Genomic DNA, 9,135 nt, shown 5'->3' on the forward strand with positions numbered 1-9,135 from the left:
ATAAAACTTGCAGGGTGTGTTGGACGGCAAATATGATGACCTTTCAGAGCAATCTTTCTATATGGTTGGAGGAATCGAAGAGGTTATTGCCAAGGCTGAGAAGATTGTCAGAGAATCTGCAGCTTAAACCAACCGAGATGTGTTGCTTTTTTTTATCTCCTTCCTCTTTGGCTCGTAGTCGTGATAATCTCGAAAAATAATTTCAAGTTGACAATGTCATTGCCAGCTTCAGGATTTAAAATTTTTTGGAAGCTGAACATGTGATAGAGAAATTTACATTTTTGGTTTATTTATCTTTGTTGCACAAGTGTGATGCTCCATTTGACGCGGAGCAGAGGGCTAGCTCACAGCGTAACCCCTCCCCTTCTCTCTGTCTGTCTTTGAATAATGTGAACAAGAGATGAGATATGGACCCATGTATATTTTTTGTTCTAATGTGATTTCTCTCTGAAATGGGTTACATACATACATTTTAAGTGTTGTTGCTCTATTGTTTTTCAATTGTTGCTTTTGGGTGTTCCACATTCGAAACTTTACTGGTTTGTTATCCGTTTTAATGCTTAACAACGTATTTTTTCCCTTGTGGTTTCACATTTTCCCCTAATTTCGTCTTTGGCTAATTTGACGTTCATTCTCTTGTGATTAGCTAATTACCGGTAGTCTGTATTGAAAGTAAAATTTAAAAAGCAATACAATAAGTAAACTTTTAGCATCAGTTCATTTGTGATTTGAGTTTCTTCCAAGGATTTTTGGATGTGCTCTTTTATACAATAGTTTTTTTAAGACATTTTATTTTCATGAAATATGATTCTATGTGCATGAAATAAGGTTCTATGTTCATGAAATAAGGTTCTATGTGCATGAAATAAGTGTTGGCATATATAAAATTATATTTGCATGAAATAAGGTTCTATGTGCATAAAATAAGGCTCTATGTGCATGAAAAAGTTGTTCAATTGCATCAGTTGGTTATATTATGATACTAATTACTTTTGGTTAAGGACGTTAATTTTATATGGGCATGAAATAAGATTATATGTGCATGAAATAAGGTTCTATGTCCATCAAATAAAAATATATGCGCATGAAATAAGTGTCTATGTGCATGAAATAAAATTATATGTGCATGAAATAAGGTTTTATGTGCATGAAAAAAGGTTTTATGTGCATTAAAAAGTTCTTCAGTTGCATTAGTTTGTTATATTATGATACTAATTACTGTTAGTTAAGGACATTAATTTTATATGGGCATTAATGAATCATATGTGCATGAAATAAGGTTCTATGTACATAACATAAGGGAAATGACGGTGGAGGAGATTTAATGTATTTACCGGTCTTTTTATGTAACTACACGACATTTTAGTCTATCTATTACATATCTTACATATCAGTTATTTAGGCTGCCATAATATGAAACACCCGTTATTTCATTCTCGTATTTGTTTGGCGTATTTTAAAGGCTATTAGCTCAATGGTAGAGCAATGTGCAAATTGTGCACAAAGGTATGGGTTCGAGTCCCATATAGCCTATTAAATCGCAAATTCAACGATAGGAACGTGTCATGATGCAAGCAATACAAGACAATTATTAAGGAGGATATAATCATATTCGGGCAATGGCGCTGGCGCGCAGACCTTGATCGGACTCAAGGGAGCAGCAACAATGACAATGAGCCCGTGAAATAGCTTTGCAATTATCAGAAGTTTAATACAAGCATTTCAAAGACTATCATATATACCAAAATTATTACCATAGATGACATACTTGAATTAAATGGGATTACTAATTACACTATTTTTCATTCTTAAGAGTAAAAGAAAGATTTGGTATTTCATGGCCAATATGGGAGTCGAACCCACATCTTGTGCATTGCACAATGCTCTCCCATTTGAGCTAATTGGCTTTCAAAATAAGTAAAACGTAGAAGAAAGAAAAGCTCGTGTATTTTACTCGAAAAGCAACGACATCAAGAAAGTGACAGCGAGCAAAATATTTTTGGATTCTTTTTTTACATATGAAGCAGACAGGAGAGCCAAGTTAGAATTGCAAAAAACGATGGAATAAGAATGAGAATTTGAAGCTGTTATTTAACCTCGACATGGGAAATAATCACTTAGATGGTAGCATTCCTGATTGGATAGGCAAGTTACAGTCTTTGCAGTATCTTGATTTATCTGCCAACAACACCATGGTTAGGCCCAACAGCCTTTGCCTGTTCTCTGAAAGTGGTCCTGCAGCCGGAAAAACCAAGGTATATACTGTCTCCCTCAGTGAGAAATGAATAACTGGGAAAACAAGAATCAAGTGAAGAATGTATCCAACCCTAACCACATAATTCAAGGCCGGGCTATAAGGAATACCAAGATCAATGTCGAAATTGGTCAGAACATCAGATTCTGTAGTCTTCCCAAAAAGCAAGTAGCAGGAAAATGTAGTAAGGCCATAAACCACCACACAAATAACAGTTGTGATTCTCCCTATGAGATTCATTTTTTTAGGAGAACGTCCGTAAAGCTCATTATATATAGGTTGTACATTAAAATGGCATACATATGCATTCGTCATAATTGGAATCACCACAAGCAAATCCAAAATCGCCTTCTTAGAACTAAAATTTGCTGTCATCCTAGGAGTCTCAATCTTTCCTTCAAAAAGTTTAATAAATGCAATGGTACAAGTAACAACAACAAACACCACAGCAAGAACTACCGAAGCAGATGAAGTCAAGCTCAAAGAATCAATCTTTTCCAACGCACACAAAGGCGCTAGAAACACGAGTAAAACCACTAATATTACGAGCTTTCTTTGATCCCAAACCCGTTACCCATCATTTGATCAAACACCCCAACATGATGAGCTGAACCAGACATCACATCACCAATAATAATCAAATAAACAACCAAAACTCCTGCATTGTTGATGATAATGAAAATTTCCGACAAAATCCTCGCAGGCCGACCTAATGCAAATTGAACTATCTCCCCATATGACATTGCCTTACAATGCACTCGCAAATCTTATTAGCAATTCAACAAGTAATTTCGACAAAATTCCCAACAGAACTATCTCCCCATATGGCGCTTATCGAGCTTGAACTTGAGTCACGACGACTTACCCGGACAGATACCCAACAGAGCTCAAGAATTGAATCAACTTCCAAATCCTATTGGATCTCGAGCAACTCTCTTTTCGGGCCCAATACCTGATCTTGACAAGCTGGGATCCTTACTAGACATGAATCTCTCCCACAACCATCTCTCAAGGTCGGTCTCAGAACTGATCAATAACTGAAAAAAAAAGGGGGGAAAAATATGTGATCATCAAGATTTACATTTCCTACTCGACATTAAGCAAGATAATCTTCATCATACTTAAATCTGATATTGCAAATTCCATTACAATCCAACGCAAGTGATGAGGCATATTAATGAATTCAACACAATGAAGCAATTGAGATAACAAATAATCAGATTCAACATAACTACATCCAATTGAGAAACAACAAGATAATTTGATCTAGTAAGGAGAAAAAAGAGATGGACCCTAACAAAGCGGAACCTGAAATCAAACACGTCCGACAACAGAGTTAGCACCAGCAGCAGCAACAGCAGAGGAAGCAGCGCCACCTAGAAACGACAAAAGTCCAGCATTAGCAGGCTCCTGCTCATCCAAGAACAAATCCTCAGGATCACGAAACGCGCCATGAACACAGACAACAGCCCCACCAATAAGCACAACAGAAATAAGCAACGATCCCACAGAGGTCAAGAACACAACAACAATAGATGAAACAAGAAGAATCCCAAGTGTCACAACCAAGTCATCAAATATAATCCATCGCAACCAAATTTCTCAATCTACAACACCAATTTCAATTCAAAACTCCAATTTTATGTGTACAAACTCGAATCAACAATTCGTTAACCCTAATTTGTTGACGAATTAACAAATTCAAAACGCAAAAATTCGAAATTAGGGGGAATTAAGAGAAATTAAACAAACCTCGGTGAATTTTGATGTACGGTGAAGTATAGTTCGATTTGCGTCTCAATTAAAGAAGGAAGCATCAGATTTTCGAAGTTTGTTCTTCAATTCTAGGAAGCAGTTTGATGATGGGGATATAGAGAGTAGTTGGATAGAGAACGTAATTTGGGTAAATGACACGGGGTTGGACGAAAATTTGTTAAATGACATTGGTAGGATCTCAGGCATTCATTTATCTAAGATCTAAGGGCTGTGAGTGGTTCTCACGGTTCTCATTATATGGGTGGTTCTCACCGGATCTCGACCCTATATATATATATATGGGTGGTTCTCACCGGATCCGGTGAGAACGAACACTCGGTGAGAACGCACTAGATACACTTGAATATATGTTTTTACATAAGATTTTTTTTTTTTTTTTTTTTTTTACCAAATCTCAGATACACATTAGAATGTTGTAGATACGCTTTTTTTTTGGTATAATGTAAGCTTTTTATTAATCAACATAAAATAGGACAATGAAGTACAATTCTTGGTGCTACTACAATAAGCCAACAGCTAAAATAAAGTATTACAGATGAATATCTAATTGCTGCAGCCAAACTTTATCTCTGTTAGGCACTCTAGGACTTATCTTCTGCAACAGACGAGTCCTGATACAATGCTTCAGATCAGTTATCTTCTTAGCAGGTGAGGTAAGAGCAAGATTCAACCTGCAAGAGTTCCTTTCCTGCCAAATGTAGTACCAAAGAAAGCCATACAGGCCATCCTGCACACAGATTTCTGCAACTTAGAGTAGCCATTCTGATGTTGAAAATGCAAGTGCAGCCACTGCTCAATTCCAGTAATAATCTGAGAACTATAAGTGCAAGACCTAAAAAGGTGAGTGTGAGTCTCCACAGCTTGTTCACATAAGGCACAGTTATCACTAGTACAAATCCCCAGATGCATCAGCTTCTCCCTGGTCTGCAATCCTCTCTGCATAATTAACCAGCCATTGAATGAATGCTTAGGCACGTTCCAATTATCCCACACAGTTTTATACCACTAGGCAGGGGGGTGTGGTCCCTGTAGCCAGTGATATCCAGCCCCAACAGAATACCCTTTAGAGTTAGGTATCCATTGGCCATCAATAAAGCCACCTCTCAAAGTATCTTTGACTCTACAAATATTTCTCCAATTCCAGTTAGAATCAGGATGAGGAGAATAAGTATGCCAATCAGCCCCTTTCATATAAACATGGTCAATCCAGAGAACCCAAAGCCTGTCAGCCTTGGTGTAAATCCAATTGACCAATTTTCCAACAGTTGCAATGTTCCACACCCCAGCCTCTTTGATATTCAAACCTCCATCTTTCTTACTACAGCAGACCTTGTCCCATGCTACTAAAGGACACCTATGATACTCATTATCACCACTCCACATAAAATTCCTGCATATAGCTTCTATTCTTTTGATGACACTTTTAGGAATTAAAAAGATAGAAGACCAGTAATTATGGAGGGTATTGAGAATAGAATTGATGAGTACCACCTGCAAAGATAGCTAAGTTTTCTAACCCCATGCTTCGACTCTAGAAGTAATCTTTTAATAAGGATATTGCAGTCCTGTCTGGTCTCCTCTCCTGGTTGTATAGGAATCCCCAAGTATTTGAAAGGGAGAGTACCTTCCTGAAATCCAGAGATAGAAGTAATGTCTTGCTTTAAGTCCTGAGAGACTCCATTAAAAACAACCTCAGATTTAGCTGCATTCACTTTTAAACCAGAGGCAACAGAGAAAGTTGACAGGACCATAAGTACGAAAATAATAGATTTAGGATCACCCTTACAAAACATGAGAAGATCATCAGCAAAAAGAAGATGTGTCAGCTTCAAACTTTTACATAAAGGGTGATATCTGAAGTACCATTTATCAGTTGCATAGGCCATAATTCTTGTTAGGTATTCCATACAGATGCAAAAAATGAGGGGATAAATAGGATCTCCTTGTCTCAATCCCCTCTTACCCTTGAAGAAACCAAACTGAGCCCCATTCAAGCTAAGTGTATAGGTAGGAGAGGTAATGCAAACCATAAGCAATTGCCTAAACTTGTCAAGAAATTTTAAAGCTTGTAGCATGTGATCCACAAAAGACCACTCAATAGAATCATAAGCCTTCTGCAAATCCAGTTTGAACATACATCTAGGGGAGGCCATCCCCCTATTATAAAGTCTAATAAGATCTTGACAAATTAAGATGTTCTCAAGAATAGATCTCCCTTTCACAAAGGCTCCCTGGTTCCTACTAACTATATCATGCAATATAGCAGCAAGTCTAGTGCACATGAGCTTAGAGATGGCTTTGTAAAGCACATTGCAACAAGAAATAGGCCTAAAATGTTTAACACTAGTTGGCCTGTCTATCTTAGGAATCAGAGTAATATTGGTAGCATTGATTTGAGTTAAAAGTTTACCAGTATCAAAAAAATTAATAATAGCTCCACATATCTCATCACCAACAATATCCCAAGCATCTTTGTAAAATTGGCTAGTAAATCCATCAGGCCCAGGTGACTTTCTATTAGGAATACTAAAGATACTATGTTTAATCTCATCTGCAGTGAATGGTGCAGTCAAGATTGCCCAGTGAGCTTTAGTGCAGCAAGGACCTCTACCAACAACATGGGGTTGGACATCAGTCACATCCATTTGAGTCCCTAAGAGCTCCTGATAATACCTTAGGAAAGCTTGCTGTATAGCATCACCCTCAGTACATAAGATGCCATCCTGGTCCTCAATCTGAAACACCTTGTTGAGCATCAGTCTCTTTTTAATTGTATGATGAAAAAATGAGGTGTTTAAATCACCCTCAAGTGACCATTGAATTTTAGCCTTCTGAGATAAGAAGCTGTTTCTTGCAATAAGAAGCTCCCTAAGATTGCAGGCCAAGTCCATTTCCTTCTGTATAAATCACAATTTCCAGGGTTGCTCACAAGATCCTTCTGAATCTGTTCCAGAGCAAGACTGGCAATATTAGTATTATTTTCAATATCAGAGAAGCAGTGTTTGTTGATGTCTTTGAGTACAGGTTTAAGGGCTTTCAACTTCTTAACCACACTAAACATTCTAGTGCCAGGATAAACACGATCCCAAATAGCCTTAACACTGTCCTTGAAGCAATCAGCAGATCCCCACATGTTAAAATATTTAAAACTCTTCCTACCACCAATATCAAAACGTTTGTCCACCAAAGTGCAGGGACAGTGATCAAATAATCCTTCAGGGTGAAAGTGATCAATGTAATCACCAAATAAATTCATCCATTCCAAATTTTCCATAGCTCTATCAAGTCTACTATAGACTCTATCAGTAGCTTCCTGCTTGTTGGTCCAGGTAAAAAGTGCACCTGTAGCTATGAGATCTTCCATACAACATAAGGAAACACACTCCTGAAAGTGTTCCATTTCAGCATCAGTTGTATTCCCTCCAAGTCTTTCAATAGGGGACAGCACAGTGTTGAAGTCACCCAACCAAAGCCAGGGTTCATTACAGTGAGTAGCCACTCCCTTCAGGAAATTCCATAAAGCTATTCTTTCATATAAACCATTAAAGGCATAAATCATAGTGAGCAAAAATTTCTTCCCATCAGTCTTAGAATGCACCATCATATGTATAAATTGAGCATCATATGCTAAGAATTGAATATCAAAACATTGAGATTTCCAGAAAATCCAAATTCTACCTCCTTTATACCAACTGCAGTTAGTAGTCACACTCCAACCATCACAAATTGAAGTATCTCTCTTGAGCAAAGTACTGGATTTAAGAATGTAGATACGCTTTTTACCTGAGGTTTCTATATACACTTTTTAAGAATGTAGATACACTTTTTTCAATACTAGGTACATTTTTTACTCGAATTCTATATACACTTTTTTGTATCCTAGATACACTTTTTACTTTAATTCTATATACACTTTTTTTTATCCTAGGTACACTTTTCTACCTTTTTTCTATTCTATATACACTTTTTTATTAAAGTGTAGATACATTTTTTGATAGTGTAGATACGCTTTTTAGATACATTTTTTTTCACATTCATCGTAGGTACACTTTTTCAAGAATTCTAGACACATTTTTTTACTGTCTAGATACATTTTTTATCATCTTTTTTATACACTTACCGCTACTAGATACATTAAAATATATCTCAGATACACTTTTTTTTTTACTTACGATTAGTGTATCTAATAGTATAATTAATGTATCTAGCAATATTTTTAATGTATCTTATCGTAGATACAATAAAAAACACACTAATCAACTATTTGGAACAAAAATGTTGCGTAAACCATCACTAATCACTAATATCTAGTAGACACCCTTAAACCCACTTTAGATATACTGCATACACAAGTTTCATCCAATAATAAATCAATAATATGTTCAACATCATCAACCACATTATTCAAACATCAGTACCATATAAATTGAACAAATAAAGACAATACCTGAAGTGATGATGACAAAAAAATGCAGAATTACATACAATAATTACAAACATACGATTATAAATTAATCACAATGACAGAAATTTAATCCAATGGAAGATCAAACATGAAATGAAGATCAAATCGCAGACGTGAAAATTGATTTACAGTTTAGTTTTTGCTGGCGAACAGAGCAACAAAGGTTGTCTCTAGCGTGATTTGCGTGTCCATCGAAGGAGAAGACCGTCTCCGGCACCGACGTCGACGAATAGTAGGCCACCATCATCAGTCCTTATTCCACATTCGACAACTCTTCTCCACATCGTCTTTTATCTCTGGCCTTTCCCCACCCGACGCCGCACACCAAGAACCACCATTCGATAGCGCACCATTGAAACAAACACAGCTAAAGCCGTCATGAAGATCGCACACGGTGTTCGGAGAAGAGAAATGAAAAAGGGAAATAAAAGTGAGGGAGAAATAGACTCGTATATAGACTAAACATACAACACAAAAGACGTCGCCGACAACGTCGCTGGAGAAATATTAGTGGTCCAACCTTCGTCGGTGTCAAGCCGACAATTTAGGATGGTGGGTGGTGTTAGATTGTTAGGGGAGAAGAATGAGTGGGAAGTTTTGATTAAGGTGATCAATGATTGGGTTGTGCGAGTTAGAATGT

At 36.9% G+C, this 9,135-nt stretch overlaps 1 pseudogene; it reads right to left on the reverse strand.

The window, feature by feature from the left end:
• Positions 1–2,113: 2,113 nt before the first annotated feature.
• Positions 2,114–7,631, reverse strand: LOC141588424 (amino acid transporter AVT6C-like; annotated as a pseudogene).
• Between the last annotated feature and the right edge of the window lie 1,504 nt (positions 7,632–9,135).

Source organism: Silene latifolia, chromosome 6 (genome assembly GCF_048544455.1).
Source record: "Silene latifolia isolate original U9 population chromosome 6, ASM4854445v1, whole genome shotgun sequence".
NCBI lineage: Eukaryota > Viridiplantae > Streptophyta > Magnoliopsida > Caryophyllales > Caryophyllaceae > Silene > Silene latifolia.